At 36.4% G+C, this 24410-nt stretch overlaps 1 protein-coding gene across 1 annotated transcript in view; it reads left to right on the top strand.

The window, feature by feature from the left end:
* Nucleotides 1–379: 379 nt before the first annotated feature.
* Nucleotides 380–24410, top strand: part of INPP4B (inositol polyphosphate-4-phosphatase, type II, 105kDa) — a 501991-nt gene continuing 477960 nt past the window's right edge. The window contains exon 1 of the mRNA XM_011970320.1: nucleotides 380–428. The gene's annotated coding sequence lies outside the window, so the exon portion shown is untranslated. The remainder of the gene's footprint in view (nucleotides 429–24410) is intronic.

Raw genomic sequence — 24410 nt, forward strand, 5'->3', positions numbered from 1 at the left:
TGTGATAAGAAAATTGAAGCTGACCTAAGTAGCTTCAGTAATATCTTACCATTGGCATCCATTCATAGCCCATGCTCTTAACTACAGCACTAAATGCATTATACAAACTTGACAAACTTCAGCTCTGCAAATTATCTCAAAAAATAATAACAGCAATGTAAATTTGAAATGTCAAGGATCATAGTAAATTTATAGTCAAAATTTATGGCAGAAAACAAAAGACAACACAGATTTTATTCAGATTATGTTTCTACACCTTTGGTTAGAAGTTTAGGGAGGAATTTGGTCATAGCAGTTCTCATTGTGATTGGTGAATGATGTAATAAAGGTGTTGGCTTATAAGTGACTTTCAAAGAAAGAATAAACTAAAATCGAGATGGACCTTGAGGAAGACCACATGAGGGCTGATGGGGAAGAGGCATTTGAAGGTTTGCTTATTATTTTCCTGTACCTTCATAAAGATGTCTGTTCTAGGCAATTAGGAATTTTCAGGAAGGTAGCATTATTCCACTTTTCCCACATTTGCATATGCTTGAGAGTTTCATATGGCTGATTTCTATTTACTACTCCATTCTCATATCAAACATTGCCTACTTGTAGATCGACATTTCACAAGCACTTCCCCCTTTCTCCTCTCTAGCCAGCCCCTCTCAAGATGTTGGAATCTCATGACTATTTTTCTTTGTCCAAAACAGGAATCACTATCTGAAATTACCTGGTTGATTTTTTTAAATTGTCTGTTTCTACAAAATAGAATATAAAATCCACAAAGCAGGCATCTTGTTGCTGTGACCTAAGTGCTTGTGCTCCCCTAGAATTTATATGTTTAAATTCTTATTCCCAATGTGATGGTATTAGGCGTTGGGGGCCTTTGGAAGGTGGTTTGATCATGAAGTTTTGCAAAGCCCTCCTGGATGGGATTAGTGCCCTTTTATAAAAGAGACCCCCAGGCAGGGCACAGTGGCTCACACCTGTAATCCCGGTACTTGGGAGGCTGAGGCAAGTGGATCACCTGAGGTCAGGAGGTCTCGACTAGCCTGGCCAACATGGTGAAACCCTGTCTCTACCAAAAATACAAAAATTAGCCAGGAATGGTGGCAGGTGCCTATAATCCCAGCTACTCAGGAGGCTGAGGCAGGAGAATCGCTTGAACCCAGGAGATGGAGGTTGCAGTGAGCTGAGATCACACCATCGCACTCCAGCCAAGAGGGAGAGTTCATCTCAAAAAAAAAAAAAAAAAAAAAAAAAAAAAAAGGGAGAGAGAGACCCCAGAGAGCAGCCTTGCCCCTTCTACCACGTGAGGACACAGCCACAGTTTTCCCATCTATAAATGGGGAAACAAGCCCTCACCAGACATCAAATGTCCTGGCACTTTGATTACGCACTTTCCAGCTTTCCCCCTAACACCCCCAGAACTATGAGAAATAAATTTGTTTTTTCTAAGCCACCCAGTTGACAGTATTCTGGTAAAGCAGCGTGAATGGGCTAAGACACTTGTCTTTGTTTCTTTCAGTGTCTGCAGAATCTAGAATAGTGCCCAGTACATTGAAAGCAGTGCATACATATTTGCTCATTCAATTAAGATTCTAAATTTCTTGAAGTGCCCCATCATATTATGAATTTCAGCCACATACCATTTTAAATGAAGTTTTTGAAGAGTTCTTAATGACATTGTAAAATTCTTAGTATATGATGTCAAAAAATTAAAAAGCTATATGTCAAATGTTAAATTCAGCATGATTTTGTGTATATGTTTGATAGAGAAAAACTTAGAGTAATATCAAAAGATATGGTTGCTGTGGTGGTGGGTTTTGGGTAATTTTCTCTTGTGCTTTTACTACAGTCTAATAAGCACAAATTACTTTTACAAGGAAAATGTAAAATAATCAGGAACTAAAAAAATGTTTGAAATAGATCAACAATTTTCCAATGCCGTAGTTTTTGCTTTCAGATACCTTTTTGAGTTGCATATTAGAGACTCTGCCTAGGTAGTTGTGACAGTTACAATAATGGTATGATGATGATGATGATGATGATGATGATGACGACTAAAGTAGGACATAGTAAAAGACAGCAAAGAAAGGAACAGAAAATTATGGGGAGGTGGGGATGTAAGAATCATCTGCTACATTTTTTTTTTGTCATAAACTTGCCCAAGCTCAAGTAGTAATGTTTACATTATTAGTCTTTTCTTGGTCTTTTAGAAGATGGGATATAGAAAAAGGTATAGAAAAATCAGCCAACACAATCTGAAAATGTTATATTATTTAGACAAATGGTGATTAACTTGGAACTTGATGTATTACTAATGTTTTAGTGATGTCGGGTTTATAGTGAGTGTATAGATGGGATCATAATCTTTGACCTTACAAAATCAGCGAGCTGGATTGTAAGTTGATGAGGGTAGGAACTGTGAATTTTTCAGTTAAAACTGTATCCTCAGGGTCTAGCATGGTGCTGTGTACCTAAAATGTGCTTAGCTATTTTTTAATGAGTAATAAACTGATCATGGGATTCTATTTCAAGATATGAAGCCAAAAGTTATTTTCCTGCTGTATTACGATATTCTTATACCAAATTTTATACTACTAGGTTGCTTTTGAGGAACTAAGATTGAGCAATGACTGATTTCTTCTGTTTTACCTAGAGTCAGTTGAATTGGGTTAGCAAAGTTTACCTTCATATTTTAGTGTCTTATAAATGGCTATGGCAGATCAAATTGCCCCAAGTTATATATATAAATGTATCAAACAAATCTCAAAGTTTTGCTGGAGTATTGTAAGAAAAGTTTAAAAATTTAAAAATCAATTTTAGAAGTAACTTTAAAGCTCATCTTAAATGTTATTTTAAGGGTGTAGAGGTAATTGTTTTATTCTGGCCATCAATTATGAAAATATTTTCAAATATTCTTTTAATTCTATCCTATAGTGGTAATTGTTATGAAGCCTTTGATTTTTTAAAGCATTGGTTCTCAAAATTGGTTACATATTGGAATCACCTAGGAGAGCAATAAACAATACTAATGCCTGAGTCCCAGCCTAAGTATTCTGATTAAATTGATCTGGGGGGCAGTCTGGGGATTGGAGTGTTTCAAAGCTCCATAGGTGATTTTAATGCCCAACCAAAGGTAAGAACCACTGATTTAAACTCTTAACACACTATCTACTTACACTATAGTATTGTTTTCCAAAAAAAATACTGACTTTTGTTAGCTCACGAACTGTAATGGGTTCTGATTTACAGGAAGTGTCCTTCCAAACAATGTCGACAGAGGATTTCTAGATGATAACACATTTCTCTTTTAGATAGAATGACAAGCAGATTATTTGACTTCCCATTAGGATTATTGTAAAGGGTAATTCTGTAGCTATGCTGCTCTTTATAATAATTTTTTTTAAGTTCTTCTTAGCATTATGTCCTGATCTGTACCTCACTGAAGTTACACCTAATGTCCTCCTTTCAAAAGTACATTAGGGAGGACAACGCTTTAGAGATTTTATTCTTTGACTTGAAATTTTAGAATAAAATTGAAAAAAATGAATGTATGAGAAAGTTAAAATAGGAATAGTGTATTGAACAAATCAAAATGTACCCTGTGGAGCTCATAAAGAGAAAAAGAAAGTTGAAAATTTTAATACAACTCTGCTTTATAGAGGAATAAAAAGTGAGGTGAAATATCCTTCATTTCCCAGGATTTGAGAAACTTAAGTCACATTCAATTTGGAACTGACAAGTCTATCTGAAGAAAAAATCAGTTTAGAAAATTTGGAAGTAGGAAATCCATTGTATTTGATCTTTAGGTTTATTTTAGTTTGATGATTTAAAAACATTCTTTGCCTATTGTTTTAAAATTATTGAGTGAAAACTAATGGGATTTCATAATTTTACTTCTCATATACTAATGCATTTTAAAGTTTCAACTCTAGTTCTTGAGGAAACTCAGGTAATCTTGAACACACTGAAAATAAGGAGTAAGACAAGTACAAGTAATAGAAGCTCTAAATGTGGGACAAATGGAAACATAAGGCATGGTATTTAAGGTCTATTTCTCAATATGTAGTTGATGGCAATGCACTAGAACTCTATATTACATAATACACCAAATTAATTTGCAACTGACCTACCTACAAATATTTTGAGCTAGCTTATCCTGATACGGGTTTTCAAGCCATGTGCAAAAGAGGCGTTTAATTCTTTTATTGTATATTTGCCAAATAAAATGAGATCAATGTACCACAAGTGACTTAAATTTATGTTTGTTCTTTATTATTGCTATAATAACTGCTTCTTTAGTAAATGAAAATAAAATCAGGTAACTTGCTAAAGTTTTCTTGCCAGCTACTGAAAGAGCATCTGCAAATTTAATAATTCCTCTAAGGAGAGTATGAGCTAACTGAAGAGCTATTCCTTTGTCAGTGATATATGATAGCTAGTGGCATTCTATGTTGGATTAATCAGTTATTATTGTGTAAATAAATGAGCTGATATGAACTTGTAAAGCACATAATGGCAAAGTGGCAGTTAATTATTCTATATAGACGAACTAATATCTAATGAGATTCTTACTAGGAAATACCTTCATGTTGATTATGAATCCAAAGTGACTCAGTAAGCCCACAAACTGGATTATCTGGATATTAAATTATCATAAAAATAATGGTGTTGGAAGAGTTAGTTTGCTCTCAAAATATTAAATGATAGGCCTAGATTTAATTAGATACCATTTGTTTCCTCATTATTTATTAAGTAGTAAATTCTTAGATTTCCTATTTTCTCCTCTTAATGTTGCTTTGCATTATCATATATTGAGTGCTTACTGTAAGTCAGATACTGGGTTAAGCAGTGAGCATGCATCATGTTATTGAATCTTTACAAACATGCTAAGAGGCAGGAGCCATGATTCCTCCTTTATACCCATGAGAAAACTGAGCCTGAGAGTTACATAACTGGTCCATGGTTTTAGGTCTTACATTTAAGTCTTTAATCCATCACATTTAAGTCTTTAATCCATCTTGAGTTAATTTTTTATAAGGTGTAAGGAAGGGGCTCAGTTTCAGTTTTCTGCATATGGCTAGCCAGTTTTCCCAAATTGTGGCACATATACACCATGGAATACTACACACCCATAAAAAAAGGGTGAGTTAATGTGCTTTGCAGGGACGTGGATGAAGGTGGAAACCCTCATTCTCAGCAAACTAACACAGGAACAGAAAACCAAACACCACATGTTCTCACTCACAAGTGGGAGTTGAACAATGAGAACCCATGGACAAAGGAAGGGGAACATCACACACCAGGGCCTGTCAGGGTGGTGGGGACCAAGGGGAGGGATAGCATTAGGAGAAATACCTATGTAGATGACAGGTTGATGGGTGCAGCAAAACACCATAGCACGTGTATACCTATGTAACAAAACTGCACGTTTGGCACATTTATCCAAGAACTTAAATTTAAAAAAATAAAAATTAAAAATAAACCATGTTGCCACAGTCAGGAAGTGATAGAACCTGCACACTGTCAGCAAGTGGAACACATTCCGAATCATGGAAGATATGGACTTGTTTGGTGTTGACATTATTCGATACTCTGTAAATTGTATTGGTTCTGCTCATGTTTCTCAATGGTATTCTCTTCAAAAGTTATTTATCAGTTGCTGGCTTTTGTTGTGTTTTGGGAACTGTATTTTGGTGTGGGCTTTTTGGTACAACCTCATATCCTTGACCAGGATGAAGCCTAGGAAGAGTGCTCTTAGGAGTCTAATTATTTATAGCTGAGTTTCCCAACCATGGCTTTGACATTTGGGCTAAATTTTTCTTTATAGTAAGAGGCTGCCCTGTGCATTTTAAAATGTTTAACAGCATCCCTAGCCTTTACCCACTAGATGCCTAACTTCCTTCTTTTCTTGGGAAAACCAAGAATGTCTTCAGAGTTTGCCAGATGTCCTGTAAGGGGCAAAATTGGCCTTGGGTGAGAACCACTGGTTTATATTATCAAGAAAGGCTATTGGATAATTTTGCCTAATCACAACTATCACACCACTGTGCCGTGGTTGAAACACTATAAAATGTTGTCAAAGAAAATTGCACTGGGTGAGTTAAACAGGCAGCAAAAACTTTTTACAAGACTATTGCAAGCCAGGTGTGGTGGCTCATGCCTGTAAATCCAGCACTTTGGGAGGCCAAGGGTGGGGGCAGATCACTCAAGGTCAGGGGTTTGAGACCAGCCTGGCCAACATGGTAAAACCCCATCTGTACTAAAAAATACAAAAATTAGCCAGGCATGGTAGCACACACCTGTAGTCCCAGCTACCTCAGGAGGCTGAGGCAGGAGAATCACTTGAATCCGGGAGGCAGAGGTTGCAGGGAGCCGATTGCGCCACAACACTCCAGCCTTGGTGACAGAGCAAGACTTCTTAAAAAAAAAAAAAAAAAAAAAAAAAGGCTATTGCAATAGGGGAGATGGGGAGACTGATTAAATACAACTCTGCTGAAACAAGAGGCAGAAGAGTTTTTAAACACTCGACTAACTAGTGGAAGTGTGCTAGAGGATTGTAGGGGCAAGGTTGGTCAATGTGGTTAGGCCATCTGTGTTTATTACTAATTGGAGCTCATGGAAGTTAGGCTCCTACCCTCGTTTCTTGATGCTTCCATGCCAAAAAGATGGCCCCTAGATCCTTGAGGACATTCCTTGGTTATAAAACTGGCAAGAGACTGAAAGAAGATCTTTATCTCAAAGTGGTAGCAAAAGAATTTACAACCTTAAGTTTTCTAAGGTTTTATGCTTTAAGAAAAGGGAAGTTGGGGACTACAATCGGCAAAAACCTGTCTGAAGTTTAGTCTAGCTGAAGGGAATGGTAAGGCCATTTTGGGTTATGATGATACTTACATAATTAGAATGAATCTGGATATGTCATTAAGTCAGTAGGTAGGTTGGGGCTTACGGAATCATCACGTACTCTCAGCAAAGAAAGCCTATGGAGGGGTCTGGTGTTGAAGCCAAGGCCTGCTTTATTACCCTCAGACTATTCCTACCTCAGTTTCTGTATCTTTATCTTGTAGAGCCAGCAACTCACATCCAGAGTTCTGCCAACTCCAAGATCAAACTGCTGATACTCTCAGCAAAAGATGATCATGCATTTCCCAAACTGAGTTTCATTTTAAACAATTGCAGATTGCTTAAAGGAGTAGGGTAGATGCTATGTCTTTTGTTATCTTTCATTCCCAAGGCCTGACATATAGTAGGAACGTTATCTAGTTGTTTGCTTCATGCACAGATGATAACTAGGTCTCACATTTCCTGAATATTTATCTATATCAGAGTTATCTTGCCGCTTACCTGTTAAATCACAAGAAAGCAGAAATAGCAGTCCTCTGCCCAGGAGATGTTTTCTGAATTTATCTACCAGAGGCACTGGGGCACAGCAGATACAACAAAGCTCTGGAGTATCTGACTGATTTCAACAATCAATCTATTCCATGGCAATTTAATGAGCTAGTATTGAGTATTTAGCTTGAGCAAAATACCGTGCTAACTCTGGAAATGAAACACAAATAAGACACCATGCCCATCCTGAAGGATCTCACTGTTTCAGAGGAGTCTGACTATCCTTGTGGCTATAATACTGTATGATCAATGGGCTTTAAGGGCTGTGGGAGCATGGAAGGAAATACAAATTCATCTGGAGACATTATCAAAGACATTACAGAAGCAGGATCATGGAAGGTAAGACTAGAATGCTAGGAAGAATTTCAAAAGAGAGCAATGTATGTGAACAATGTCAGCCACGGCAGATGATAAGGGATAATTATGAAATAGGCTCATCCTTTCTCCAATCACTGTCCTCCAACAGGCTTTGTTGGATCTCCCTTCTCTGCCCCTGGAGAATATATCTGAAAGATCACAGAGGTTTTCCAGAAATAATAATAGAGCAGCCATTGAATATTAGGACTGTCATTTTCAAATATTAAAAGTATAATATAATCATATACCATAACTTTCACCTCTAATCCCATTTAAGGCATCTCCCCATCTTTCTAACTCATTTCTGACACAAGAATTCCCCAGACCCACAGTAGGAAAGGAGGGGCCTTGTCTTTTTTCACTCTTCCTCCACTTTGCTCTTGTGTTCCTTTTCCCTCATACTCTAGGATGGAACTAGGAAACAAGTAATGAGACAATGTCTCCTTGTCTGGTGCTTTTGTAAGCCAGCACGGTGCCATGTGCTTCAGATTATCAGTTGCTTGGCTTTTCTATAACAGGCTGCTTCTCGAGTATCGTCTGAAAGTGAGGACATGAAAAGCCCAGTCCTTCTTTCTTCTAGGCTAATACATTTTCTAGAAAACTCCATTACCTAATCAACTTTATATTCATTATATAGCTGGTGATAGGTGAGGAAGAAAGGAGGCAAGGACATGTTTAGATTTATCTCAGCAGGTCTGGGTAGGAGTGCCTGGCACCTCTCTATAGAATGCATGAACATTTATCAAAGCTGTCCTCAATTTTAGGACCTCTGCCAAGACTCTTATGGCAATGGAAATTTCCTATTAAATATCCTGCTATATTTAAATTTGTAGAATATTTATTGTTTGTAGGACACTCGTATACATTGATGGCAGCCAGCTTTATTAGAAAAAGTCTAAGGTTTGGAGCTAGCCATACCTAAAATTCAAACAAACTTCGACACTCATTAAACTATGATAATATTAATTTCTTTGTCTTCAAAATGGGGAAATAGAACATACATTTTAGTGTTAATGCACATAACACAGACCCTGGCATGTAGTGGGTGAAAAAAAGAAATGTCTCAACCTCTTCACTAATAGCAACTCTTTGAGTAGGTATTGCAGGAATTATTTGGAAAATAAATACAATATCTGGCTATAGGAGAATTGTTGAAATTAGATGAAAGACAGATTTTGAAGATCTTGAATGCCATGCTAAGGATTTTAACTTTCTTGGATACTGAAACAAAACCTAAGAAGGAGGATTTAAACATAGTAGCATGGTTTCCCATCACTTACACCTGAACCTCAAAATCATCTTGCTCTCCACCTTTCCATCTCCTCTAACCAGGACCCAAATCTGGCCAATTTGCTACAACTACAATAAGAATGATAGTATTAATAAATTATTTATTGAGCTCTTACTATGCAGCAGGCAGTGTGCTAAACAGTTTAATTACATTGTTGCATTTTACTTTCACAACCTTACTTCATGAATGAGGACATTTTGAGCTTGAAAAAGTGAAAAATGCATTGGGAGTCTTACCTCCAGTTGGTGACAGAGCTGGGATCTGAACTCCAGCTATCCAGCACCGAAGCCCATGGGCCCTCTCCCTTTCTTTTATCTCCTAAACATAGCCAGAGAAATTTTCCTGGTCACTGAGGAAAAAGCTTCCAAAACAACAGTCATCACCATTTTTAATGATAAAAATTATATTCACATATGTAATTATATTCACATATGTAATTTTGCATATTTGCACAGTTTTCTTTCTTCCTTTTTTTAAAATAGAGTCTCACTCTGTCACCCAGGCTGGAGTTTAGTGACACAATCATGGCTCACTGCAACATCGAATTCCTGGGCTCAAGGGATCCTCTTGCCTCAGCCCCCTGAGTAGCTGGGACTACAGGCATACCATTATACCCAGCTAATTAAAAAATATATATATTTTTGTAGACATTGGGTCTCACTATGTTGTCCAGGCTGGTCTCAAATAAAACTCCCACCTCAGACTTCTGAGTATCAATTTTTTAATACAGTCTTTTTCCTATTTCTTTTTTGCCTGATTTCTCCCTGTCCTCCATCTTCAACACAAATCTCCATACCAACCACATCACATCACGCAAGAAAGATAATACTTGCTTGTGTTGTCCTAATGTTTATTCTTCCATGTTTCTCTTCATTTCATATACTATTAATAATATAAATATGTTTATGTGATTTGTAATCATTTACATTGCACATATAGGTGATATTTTACACATTTTTCGGTATCTTTCTTTTTGGATTCAACAATATAGTATGAAATACTTCTAGATCAACTGGTAAAGCTCTCACTCATTCTCTTTAATGGCTGAATAATCTCCTGTTGTGTGGCATATTATCTTTCTTTCAGCCGTTCTTCTATATATGAGCATTTGCTTAACAATGTTTTGTCTTTGTGTTTATTTTTGGTCAAAATGAACAGAAGAACAATAATCTTCTCCTACATAACTATTAATGCACTAGGACTTTTATTCTATGGGGCATATAGAAAAGTATATGTATTTATAATTCTAACAGATGTTACTAGATGACTTTCCAAAAAACAAGTCATCTTCACACTTCACACTCCTGGAAATGTATTAGAGTTTCTTTTTTCCTACATACCTGCCATTATTTGGTGTTAGAACTTTTTTAATTTTTCGAAGTCTGATAGGTTTAAAGTGATATTTCACTGTTTTTATTTGAATTTCCCTCTTGGTAAATTTAAGCATCTTTTTTTTTTCCTCTGTGAACTGTTCTTTCAAGGTCCTTTGCCTCTATTTCTATTGAGTTGACTTCATATTAATTTTAATAGTATTTTGCATATTGTGGATAATTAACCCTTGGTCTGCCATTTGCTTGGCAAATATATTTTTCTAAATCTATCATTTGTCTATTGTTTGCCTCAGAAAGTAAATCTATCATATGTCTATTGGCTTGTTTGCCTCAGAAAGTAGCATGCAATCAAATAGATATATAAGTTATGGGATTCCAATGTTGTCTAGATTTTCCTTTCTGTTTATCATAGATACTGTCTCCTAATTTTTTTGTTTTGTTTATAATTAAGTTTATAATGAATATGGAATTTGTTTTTTTGTGTATGGTAAAGGATGGGAATAAATAATTTTTAGATACCTAGTTGTGCCAGCATATTTATTTGATAATTGTTCTTTCTCTACTGATCTTATATAGCAAGATCTATTTCTGGGTATTTTCTCATTCCATTGATCGGTTTATTTCTATACCAGCACATATTGATTTAGTAATAATACAGTGGCTTTATTATAAGTTTTAATTACCTCCTTACTGGTCATTTATTACATGATTTTATTGGCTGTGATTAGGCACCTGTTCTTCTTGTAAATCCCAGATTGTATTATTCCAATCTGCTTTAAGTCCTGTTGGGACTCTAATTGGAATTCCATTAGATATATGTGCTAATTTGGGAAAAAGATATTATTTTCATACTATGTGTTCCCCACTAAAGACCTTCCTATTTGGTTTAGATATTGTTTAATAACTTACAATAAAATTATATGGTTTTGTTCCATATAGCATATGTCTCATGCCATTTTTATTAATTTCTCAGTATTTTGTAATGTTTATAAGTACTATAATTATTATATTTTTCTCATTGTAAAGTTTATTATTGCTAAAGAAAAAAAGGCTTTTTAAATAATATTTATCTTGCTTCAAACTGCACTACTGTACTCTTTCATTAACTCTTACTTTTTACTGTCTCAGCATTCATGATCTGGTACATTTGACCCGACTATTTCAGCCCGCTCACAAGTATTTGGTTGATTCATCTTCCTTCATTTTGAGATTTCTCATTTGGTTGTTTGGTTAGAGTATTCTTACAAGTATTTTCTTTATATACAGTACAAGTGACCCTCTATATATTATCACATGTACATAAATATTGTTATTTCACGCTAATGGGTAATGGATATCTTGGCTGGTAAAACCATTCTACTGTTGCCAGGCTTGTCTTTCAATTTACTATAAATTGTATTCCAATGTCTTATAGCTTCCAAGTCTTCATATGACAAATCTCTGTTATTATTGAACAAAACTAGGGATCCACTTGCCCGGCAGAGTAAAGTCAGATATCCATGCTGAGTTTTGCAGTAGGAGAAAGGAAGGTGTTTATTTTCAGGGCATGGAGCAAGGAGAATTGGAGAACTAACGCTTAAGTTCTGACCCTCTTGATGGCTTGAAAGTAAGGGTTTTTAAAGGCATGGATAGCCAGTCATGGGCTCATACCTTTAATCCCAGCGCTTTGAGAGACCGAGTCAGGTGGATCACCTGAAGTCAGGAGTTTGAGACCAGCCTGACCAATATGGTGAAACCCCATCTCTACTAAAAATACAAAAATTAGCTGGGTGCCCACCTGTAATCCCAGCTACTTGGGAGGTTGAGACGGGAGAATCTCTTGAACTCAGGAGGTGGAGGTTGCAGTGAGTCGAAATTATGCCATTGCACTCCAGCCTGGGTGACAAGAGCAAAACTCTATCTCAATAAATAAATAAATAAATAAATAAACAAACAAACAAACAAACAAAGGCAGAGGTAAATTCAGGAAAACAGAAGTTACAGACAAAATTATTAATCAATAATACATGGAGTTTACACCTTGGTTTTGGCCCAAAAGGGTGGGATATCTTGAAGCAGGAGATTGCAATTCATAAGTAGATTCAATGATTTTCTGGCTTTCAAGGCTAAGGAAGAGAAATGTTGTTTAAAATTTTGGGTTCAGCAGAAAAGAACGTTAGCTCTGGGTCCCGGGTGTGACCTCCTCCAGGCGCCTCAGAAAGAAGTTTAGAACAAGAAACAGTGGTCAGAGTTCAATCCTCAGTTTCCCCTTATCTGAGGTTTAGGCACCAGAGGATCCATTTAGTGTGGGTCTTGAGTTTCTGAAAAACAGCTCAGGGACATATATTAAGATGTTGTCTTTAGTTTTTATAAGGAAGCAAACATCTGACAAATCTGATGTCCTTGGCTACTGTTTTAAACTGTTATTTTACCTTCTTGCTTATCAAATCACTTATTTACTTCTCAGAGCTAGCTAGGTGTCTGGAACTTCCCTTGAAGGAAGTAGAGATTTTCCTTGACTTCCGTGCTCGTGGGTGGAGGTGGAGGGGGACTTGGTGGGGGACACAAAGGCTTCTTAAAGGGATTCCTGCTCCATTTCATGGTCCGGTTTTCTTTTTTCTTAGGTAACTTTTTCTTTGTGTTTTTAAGCTCATACAGTATTTTCTTTGTTTTCCAACTTATGGAATTTTAATTGCACAGGCCTAGGAATATATATGTTTTTTATCAGTGAAGTCTGGAACTTAGGGAACCACTTCAATTGTTTATTTAGATTTTTTCTTCACCTCAGGAAAATTCTCTTCTATTATTTAATTGTCACTTTGCCTTCATTAGTTATTTTTTCCTCTTTTTAAAATTCCTCTTATTTGGATATTGGATCCATTGTATTTATTTTCCAAATATTTTATTTTTTCCTTCATGTTTTCATCTCAATTACTTTTTGTTCTGGATTTTATAACTCTTGATTTTGGTCTTCTAAGAAACTGTTTTTGTTTCTGGCAGTGATAATTCACTTCTTCACTTCATTTAATAAAGTCTTTCGTTTGGAAATCAAGGGGGATTTTATTCCAATTTCCATTTGTCTTTTCCAGAAATACTACCTCTCTGGGCAGATTGCTCTTTTTAATTTTCTTGTTACCTCTGGCTGCTAATCAGTTAAAATGAGTTGTGAGTTTTCTTTGTTGGCTCAGTTCTTGTTATTAGGATATTCCACAAAGGGTCAAAGGCACTGGTTTCTATGTTTATAGGCCTATTATATAGGAGCCAACAACTGTCAATCACCTGATGACTTAGTGAACATTAGTAGATGTTGGTAAACGTGATTAGGCAATCTGTGTTTACTAATTGACGCTTATGGAAGTTAGGCACGTACCCTTCTACAGAGACTTGGAGATTAGAGCACTGTCTTTTTACTGTTACTATTTTTTATTGTGGTAAACATGTATAACATGAGATCTAACCTTTTAATAAATGTTTAATTTTACAATACAGTATTGTTAACCATTAGCAGAATGTTGTATGGCAGATCTCTAGAACTTTATTATCTTGTTTAACTGAAACTTTGTATTTATTGAACAACTCCCTATCTCTTTCTTACTCTAGTCCCAGGCAACTACCATTCTACGTGCTACTTCTGTAAGTTTGTCTACTTTGAGTAGATCATATCGGTGGAATCATGCAGTATTTGTCCTTCTGTGCCTGGCTTATCTAAGTTACTAAAATGTCCTCAAGATCTATCTATGTTGTTGCATATGACAGAATTTCCTTCTTTTCTAATGATCTTGAAGAGATATTAGCAGTCTCATGTTCATTGCAGCATTATTCACAAAAGCCAAGATGTGGAAGCAACCTAAACATCCTCCATGGGTGAAACGATAAAGAAATGTTGTATATACATGCAATGGAATGTTATTCAGCTTTTATAAAGAACACACTACTTTTCCTGATGCTTACATTTCGCAGGGATGGCTCCCAGGGTCTCGAGAAAGGCATTCCTGAGTTATAAAACTGGCAAGAAGCTAAGAGAGACTTACATCTCAAAGGAGTAGAGAAAGGATTTACAGGCTAGAATCTACAATTACTATTGCTCTTGATAAAGCCTCTCAGTTTTCAAGTCTCTTGTAATGTCTTGGACTTAGGGGCAAGGAGTCGCACCCAGCTACTGGAGCTACTCTATCTGACAGATGTTCAGGAGACCCAGCAGTCAGCCTTCTCAGGAATATATAGGTTTTAAGTGCCAGGTTTATCCTCAAAAGCAGTTTATTGGGCTCAAGTGAAGTTCCTCAGAATTTTGTCAAGCTCTTCCCTCTAGAGAGAAAAGCTGATTAGCCTCCCTAGCTTGTGATAGTCGTAGCCATTAGTTTGACTCAGAATTGGCCAAATGTTTAGAGCTTGTTGTGGATGTAAAGGGAGCTCCTGGATTTATTTTCGTATATTTTTAGAATCCTCTCTATTTCTCTTACATTTCTAAGGCTGGGACCAGGCAGGGGATTTGGCCTCAGGCTCTCATTAGTGTTTTCAGTGATGGTTGTATTATGGAATGATAGTGATAGGGTTTTAGTCAGATTGCAAGGGTGGGTTACGAACAAAGAAGTAAAGGTAGGGAGTTTATAGATCACTCTTTGTAGATGTAACAGGTTTTAAACAATTTCTTAACAGTCTGGGAGGTCTGATCTTTTCTGCTGGTTAAAGGGAAGGATACTTGGAGGATTGTTGAATTGGTAATTGGTATCTTTCAACAATTATGACTCCTCTGGATTGATGAATGACAACATCTTCAGGACAACACTGGTTTCATGTTATGTCTCAACAGTCACATATTCAGTTTCTTGAAAAAGCAATTCTTGTTTCTGCTCAGTATGTCTTAGACAAAAAAAAAAATAGTTTGTAAATATAATCACAAGAAAAAGCAAAATTATCTCATAACTTGAGTAACACAATAAAATCTTAATTGCCTCAATGAGTCTGTCCAATAAGGCATACTATAATTTATATATACATTTACATAAACACAATTTTAACCTATTCTAAATTGTGTTTTGAATTATTTTGTGCCTTTGTGAGTTTCTTGTTAAAATCCCTTCTAATCAAATGGGATATACTAACAATAACTCCTTGTTTACAGATATTTGGTTATTATTATTTTGCATGGTTGAGGCCTTAATTACATCTTTTTTTCTCTCAGTGCTGGATTATTTGCTTCTTGATAAGTCAAGTGAACAACAAGAGCAGTTCCCCAGTGGCATTAATACTCAGTTTCAGCTCCCTAGATAGAATAAATGTTTTTTATGGAGTATTTTTTCTTTATCTTGGCAGATCACAGGAATGAAGGAGTGTTTTCTGCTTTACCCAACTACAAAGGTCCTGACAACCAGTCGCTACAGGGAGAAGTCTTTCCAAATAACTTTTCAGAATGCTTTCTACATTGTGGAAAATCGCATTCCACTGTTTAACTCTGAAAGTAAATATTTACAGAGTCACACAGATTGCATCTATATTTGACAATACTAACTCAAAATTGTATCCTCCAGTATTCAAAGAATACATTGTAAAGAGCATCTTCTAAGCTAAATCATAATATTTCAAATTAATTCCTTTTAAATTTTTTAGTCAATTATTTATTTTTAATTTCCAGTATAAGACACATTTTATTTATTTATTTTTTCTTTTGAGACAGGGTCTCCCTGTATCACCCAGGTTGGAGCAGTGGTGCAATCTCAGCTCACTGCAACCTCCCCATCCTGGGCTCAAGCAATCTTCCAATCTCAACCTCTCGAGTAGGTGCTACCACAGACAGACGTCACCACACCCAGCAAATATTTTTGTGTGTTTGTAGAGATGGGGTTTTGCCATGTTGTTTAGACTGGTCTCGAGCTCCTGGACTCCAGCAATCCTCCCACTTCTGTCTCCCAAAATGCTGGGATTACAGGTGTGAGCCAACACACCTGGCCTAAATTAACTCCTTTTTAAATAATACTTTTTATTAGGCAGATTCTTTATAATGACAGTTGACTGTCTCACAAAATCACAGTCATCTTCAACCTTTAAGGTAGCTCTAATTATCTCAGTTTATTTCCATCACAGTGCTTCGTGGTAAATGACTTTTATCCATTAGAGGAATTATGGGTAGGGGTTGGTAGATCTGAGTTGTGGTCATGTGTTGTTTGGGTTCTCATTCTTGACACTAAATTATTCCCCTGATGAACTCTCCCCAAAAAAGTATATGTGTGTGTATATATATATATATACACACACACACACACACAAACAAAATACATTACAAAATAGAAATAAGGTGGTTGTGCTATAATTTCAAGTTCCTTTAGAGGCTCATAAAAATAACTAAATTATATATGCATAACATATGCTTTGACTACAGTTTTTTCTTTTCGTTCACAAATACCTTTCTCATTTTATGGGCCAATACCTTTCTCATTTTCTGGGCCAAATGAGGCACAGACCACACAATTCCAGGTAGTCATCTACTTCAGCTTTTTTTGAAATGATTGTTTTCATGTTTTCTACTTGTTTCAGATGTGTAGAGGGTGGACTCATTAATAGAGGTTAAGCCAAGCCACGGCATTTTGCAGGTGGCAGTATGCCAAGTGTGCTACAGGCTTTCTATGCAATGACTGAAGCTAGTGACAGTATACTGGTAGGAGAAAATTAGGACTATTACTGGGAAATATTATTGTTTCAGGATAATTTTGAAAAAGTCAGATTAAAATCAAACCAATAATTTAGACATAGTTTTACTTATGTTTAAGTGTGATGCTGTTTATTAATTTAATTATTTATAACTTCGATGCTTTTATCCTGTGTTTCACCGATAAAGCATTTGCTTAAAGTAAATTTTAGGTGAGGAAAAGATAAATCACCGTGAAACATCTTGTGGATTTATGGACCTACTTGGAAGTATTGGAGATGCTAATTGCTTCTGTATAAATTTGAGGTGTTCATTATTAACAGATGTAGCTTTGATTCTGTATTATACGTTTTTGGGAAAATTATTTGGTTATGGGAACATATTAGACTAAAAATTGGTTTTAATGAATGTCAAGATAACTATCATTTATCATGTTGCATTGCTGGTTGGCTTGGCTTTGTTGTGCTAACAGTTTTTGTGAGGCTAGGAGAGAGGGGCTCAGCATCATTTCTCACCTCACGTTAGTCACAACTAGAGTAATGGGATATGACGTGGCTAATAAAGTATCAGGTAAATAAGCCTGTTTTATGTGGGCATGCTAGAGAAACAGGGTGGCTGCAAACATTCAGATGTGGCTTTTTATGAGAGCATGTGATGCAGAAAAACACAACTCTAACCAATCCCCTAAAACAAACAAAAGCCTCATCATCCTGTTAATGATAGATTCATCCTACTCTGATTATATAGCTTGAAACAGCATTTATACAGATATCTTTTTTTTCTTCCCCCCGCTTTTTTAGCTATTTGCCAGTTTATAATTCTATCTCCTCAAAGAGTGTGAGTGAATCTACATTAGTCCTGAATTGCTTTATAAATCCCAGTCTTAAAGTATACCTTTTGATAAAGCATTCACTGTTGTGATGAAGTGAAGACAATTAGTTACTCTAATGAACTGAAGCAGAGACGTGAATAATTGAAAGTATGAGTAATCCAAAGTCATTCCACATTGTGTTTCCTATAGCTGGAGTTAAAACACAAAGAACGAAATATATAGGAATACATTTGCTGCACGTATGGCAGAATTAATACCTTTATTACATAAATGATTTATCTAAAACAATAGGAAACAATACTCTCATAAAGAAATGGAAAGAGGCCTGAGAGAAAATACAGCCAATTAAATACATATAAATGGAAAGTCTCATATGCTAATGGTAGAAATGTAAATGGAAACTACCATTTTGGAATCTTTTTTGACAGTAGCTACTAAAGATAAACATATGTGCGTGCCCCATAATCCAGAAATTTTACTACTATATACATTTAACAAACATGTGTTTACATATTCATGAAATACATTTATGAGAATGGTCAAAGCAGCACTATTCATTATAGCCGAAATGTGAAAATTTCTCAAACACTAACAGTAGAATACATAAATAAATGTTCATGTAATCGTACAATGGACTAATTCAGTAATTAGTATGAACATGCAAAAAATAGATGTATATATATATATAAAGAACAATATGAAGCAAAATTAACCAGAAAGAAAAAAATACATACTTTGTAATTCTACTTAAAGAAAATTAAAAACAGGCAAAACTAAACTGCTTCAAAGTAGACTGTAGCGAGTAATGTGAGGCCAATAAAACTGCTGATTAAACTACAAAAGCTGAATAAATTACAAAAATCATATTGTTAAAGATAACAGAAAACTGAGGAATCGAGTAGTACTAGAGGCACTAAAAGTTCAGACAGGTGAAAACATTTCAGAAGTTGCTGAGGATCAGCAGCTGTTTGTTTCCCTGGGGCATTTCCGTATATGGGCTGAAGCATGAGGATTACATACTCACCTAAGCAAAGCATCACTCCTGGGAGAAAGAGATCAGCAACGTTTTGGTGCCCACTCAGCACAGAAGTAACAAAATCAGAGAACACACAGCTGGTTTATAATTCAGTACACTCTGAGGTTTTGAATGAAACTAAAGTGCTAAAGCGAAAAAGCCCCTGAAAGTCAGAGTAAAATTATTCTCACCTTTGTCATGATTAAAGTCTGAAAATTCTGGTGGTAAAATCAGTAATGGTGAAATGACAATGCAGAGGGCTGGCACCTTTTTCCTAAGGGTGCTTAAGGATTTGGGGGTCAGCTGGAGGATACCAATCCAAAGTAACCACAGGCAGAAGGTGACTACCAGAGGACAGAGAACCCAGAAGAATACACACACACACACACACACACACACACACACACACACACACACACACACACATTGCCATTTATCAACTCATTATTTGACTATTTATGTCATTAACACATTGTCATAATGTTTACCATAACATTGATAGAACTGTTGTGGAAATAGTTTGGATATATATTTATCTAAAGATATATATGTGTGTATGTGTGCATGTATGTGTGTGCATTTGTGTGTGCGCTTTATATGTGTATATATAGAGAGAATTCTTTTTTCTCAAAACTGATTAGATTTCAGGAGAGTAGTTTTTTGGGTATTTTCAAGAATCAGAAATATGTCATATTTATTAATTTTTCTGGGAATCAATCCCAAGGAAATAGTAGTGAAGTTTTTAAGAGCTAATTTCATAGTTTCACATATAATAGATAAAGACGCTTAACTAACATATATGTTAATTAATACAAAAAAGTTTAGTGAAAGTACTACATTGGAACTTCGTAGAATATTAGTCATTAAGATGCCTGTAGAAGATTTCTTCAATCCTTGAAAAAATAACTGCTTTCCAAGCTATCGTTTCACTGTACAAAACTACAAAACTGGACAGAATATAGTGACTACCTACAGTTGCTGGGCAACAGACATTGCACAAATTTATGCTGTTAAATGGAGAAAAAGGAGGCTTATCTCACGTGGTTTTAAGTTCTCTGACTTGGAGCAAAAGAAGAGATATTAAACAGAGAGTGGAGATCTAATTGAGGAGATAGAACAAAGATTGAATTTCGGACTGAGGTATCCTATGGAAAGATAGGATGAGATTTATGTGGAACTAACAGTAAAATTTTTAAAAGATGAAGAAAAAATATTGAGAGCAGCCAGGGAAAAAAATGCACATTACCTAGAGGACAATTATTGTCCAAAGATAATAACAGCCAGTAAACAATAAAACCATATCTTTAAAGTTTTGAAAAGAAAACAAAAGCTATCAATCAGAGTTCTATATTTAATGAATGTATGCAACAAAACTGAGAGTAAAATAGAAACATTTTCCAATTTGAGGGAATTCTTTGCAGAATTGCACACAAGGAATGCTAAAGTAGGTTCTGTTAGCTGAAGACAATAATAGTTGTATTGATGGGAAAGAATGAAGAACACAAGAAATGATAACTCTCTCTTGGTAAATTTTAAAAAGCCTGTATTTTATGGTTTTATTATTTTTCAACTGAAAACTGTTTAGAATAAAAATAATATTATCTATAATGTTTATAACATATGGCAAGAATAGCACATTAATAACAATTAGAAGTAGACAATTCTAAGTTAAGGGTGCAAATTGCAATCTTCAGAGTCATGTATTAGTCTGTTCTCATGCTACTAATAAAGATACCTGAGACTGGGTAATTTATAAATGAAAGAAGTTTAATTGACTCACAGTTCAGCATGACTGGGGAGGCCTCAGGAAACTTACAATCATGGTGGAAGGGGAAGCAAACATGCCCTTCTTCACATGGAAGTAGTAAGAAGAAGTTCTGAGCAAAGGGGGAAAAGCCCCATATAAAACCATCAGACCTTGTGAGAACTCACTGTCCCAAGAAAAGCATGGAAGTAACCACCCCCATGATTCAATTATCTCTCACCAGTTCCCTCCCATGACACATGGGGATTATGGGAACTACAATTCAGGATAAGATTTGGGTGGGAACACAGTCAAAGCATATCATTCCACCCCCTGGTCCCTCCCAAATCTCATTTTCTCACATTTCAAAACATAAGCATGCCTTACCGACAGTCCCCCAAAGTCTTAGCTCATTCAAGCATTAACCCAAAGGTCCAAGTTCTAAGTCTCATCTGAGACAAAGTAAGTCCCTTCCACCTATGAGCCTGTAAAATCAAAAGCAAGTTCGTTACTTTCTACATGCAATGGTTACGGGCATTGAGTAAATACAGCCCTTCCAAAGGGGAGAAATTGGCCAAAACAAAGAGGCTGCAGGCTTCATGCAAGTCCAAAATCCAGTAGGGCAATCATTAAACCTTAAAGTTCCAAAATGATCTCCTTTCATTCTGTCTCACATCCAGGTCACACTGATGCAAGAGATGGGCTCCCACAGCCTTGGGCAGCTCCACCCCTGTAGGTACAGCTGCCCTACTGGCTGCTTTCACGGGCTGATATTGAGTATCTGGGGCTTTTCTAGGTGCATAGTGCAGGGTGTCAATGGATCTACCATTCTGGGGTCTGGAGGATAATGGCCCTTTTCTCACAGCTCCACCAAGCAGTGCTCTAGTGGGGACTGTATATGTGGGCTCCAACCCCACATGTCCCTTTCACCAGGGTTCTCCATGCCCTAGCAGAGGTTCTCCATTAGGGTTCCACACCTGCAGCAGACTTCTGCCTGGACATTCAGGCATTTCCATACATCCTCTGAAATCTAGGTAGAGGTTCCAAAATCTCAATTCTTGACTTCTGTGCACCCACAGGTGCAACACCACATGTAAGGCACTAAGGCTTTGGGCTTGCATCCTCTGAAGCAATGCCCTGAGCTGTATGTTGGCATATTTTAGCCACAGCTGGAGCTGAAGCAGCTGGGATACAAGGCATCATGTCCCAAGGCTGAACAGAGCAGGGGTGCCCTGGGACTAGCCCATGAAACCGTTTTTCCCTCCTAGGCCTCCAGGCCTGTGATGGGACAGGCTGCTGTGAAGGTCTCTGACATGCCGTTGAGACATTTTCCCCATTGTCTTGGTGATTAACATTTGACTTCTCATTACTTATGAAAATTTCTGCAGCAAGCTTGGATTTCTCCCCACAAAATGTGGTTTTCTTTTCTATTGCATCCTGAGGCTGCAAATTCTCCAAACTTTTATGCTCTTCTTTCTCTTCTATGCTTTGCCTCTTAGAAATTTCTTCCATAGATACCCTAAATTATCTCTCTCAAGCTCAAAGTTCCACAGATCTCTAGGGCAGGGGCAAAATGCCACCAGTCTCTTTGCATAGCAAGAGTGACCTTTACTCCAGTTCCCAACAAGTTCCTCCTCTCCATCTGAGACCACTTCAGCCTGAACTGCTTTGTCCATATCACTATTAGCATTTTGGTTAAAGCCATTCAACAAGTCTCTAGGGAGTTCCAAATTTTCTCATGTCTTCCTGTCTTTTGAGCCCTCCAAGTCTCTAGGAGGTTCCAAACTTTCCCACATTTTTCTATCTTCTTCTGAGCCCTGCAAAAGGTTTCAACCTCTGCCTGTTACTCAGTTCCAAAGTCGCTTCCACACTTTTGAATATCTTTAGAGCAGTGCCTTTCTCTCTGTGATACCAATCTCACATTGCTTATAAAGACATACCCAAGACTGGGTAGTTTATAGAGGAAAGAAGTTTAGTTGACTCATAAGTCAACATGGCTGGGGAGGCCTCAGGAAACTTACAATCATGGCAGAAGTGGAAGCAAACACATCCTTCCACTCATGGCGGCAGCAAGGAGAAGTGCCAAGCAAAGGGTGAAAAGCCCCTTATAAAACCATCAGATGTCATGAGAACTCATTCACTATTATAAGAACAATATGGGATTAACTGCCCCTATGATTCAGTTACCTCCCACCCAGTCCCTCCTAAGACACGTGAGGATTATGGGAACTACAATTCAAGATGAGATTTGGGTGGGGACACAGCCAAACCATGTCAAGTTACTATTTTTTGAATTGTATAAAAAGGTATAAAAATAATTTAAAAGCAACAGAAGAAATAGAATATATGCTGGTCTATCCTCCAATACTTGTTACCTCTTGCCGTTTTGGCCATAGCCATCCTAATGTGAAGTGATATCTTACTGTGGTTTTAATTTGCATTTCCCTAGCAACTAGTGATACTGAGGACTTTTTTCATATACCTGTTGTTCATTTGTATGTCTTCTTTTGAAAAATATATATTCATGCTCTTGGCCTTTTTTTTTTTTTTTTTTTTTTTTTTTTTGAGTTGAAGTCTCACTCTGTCACCTGGGCTGGAGTGCAATGGCGCGATGTTGGCTCACTGCAACTTCCGCCTCCCGGGTTCAAGCAAATCTCCTGTCTGAGGCTCCCAAGTAGCTGAAATTGCCAGTGTGCACCACCATGCCTGGCTAATTTTTTTCGTCTTTTTAATAGAGATGGAATTTCACCATGTTGGTCAGACTGATCTTGAATTCCTGACCTCAGATGATCCACCTGCCTTGGCCTTATAAAGTGCTGTGGCCTATTGTTTTAATTAGGCTTTAGTTACCTGTGTTTTGGACTCACATATAAAAAATTTTTTCCAGATTAATATCAATAAGCTTTTTCGCGATGTTTTCTTCTAGTAGTTTTATAGTTTCAGATCTTATATTTAAGGTTTTAATCCATTTTGAGTTGATTTTTGTATAAAGGGTGAGATAAAGGTACAATTTTATTCTTCTGCCTTGTGCAGTGTTGATGGCAATGTAAATTTTTATAACATAGCCATTGTAGAGAACAGTGTGGGGGCCCTGCAAAAATTAAAAATAGAACTACCTTATGATCCAGCAATTCCACTTCTGAGTATATATCTAAAGTGTTTGAAATGAGTATGTTGAAGAGATATTTGCACTGCCATGTTCATTGCAGTATTATTCACAATAGTGAAGATATGAAAGCAACCTAAGTGATCATCAATGAATGAATGGTAAATAAATGTATATATACACAATGAAGTATTATACTATTCAGCCTTAAAAAGTAGGAAATCCTGTCATTTACAATAGCATGGATGAAGCTGGAGGATAATACGCTAAGTGAAATAAGTCAGGCACAGAAAGACAAATATTGCATGATCTCTTTTATTGTGAAATCTAAAAAAGTTATAAACTCATAAAAGCAGAGAGTAGAATGGTGGTCACCAGGGGTTTGGGTGGTAGGCTGGAGTAGAGGAATTGTGGAAATGTTGGTCCAAGGATACAAAATTTCATTTAGACGGCAGGAATAAATTCAAGAGGTGTATTGTATAATATTCTGACTATAGTTAATAACAAAATATCGTATTCTTGAAAATTGCTAAAAGAACAAATTATAAATGTTTTCACCACAAAAAATGATAATTATGAGGTAATGGATAGGTTAATTAGCTTGATTTAGCTATTGCACAATGTATACATATATCAAAACATCATATTTTACACCATAAATATATATAATTTTTATGTGTCATATATATTTATATAAATAAATATATATAATGTGTCATATATAAATAA

Source organism: Mandrillus leucophaeus, unplaced genomic scaffold, assembly GCF_000951045.1.
Source record: "Mandrillus leucophaeus isolate KB7577 unplaced genomic scaffold, Mleu.le_1.0 Scaffold943, whole genome shotgun sequence".
NCBI classification, from domain to species: Eukaryota; Metazoa; Chordata; class Mammalia; order Primates; family Cercopithecidae; genus Mandrillus; species Mandrillus leucophaeus.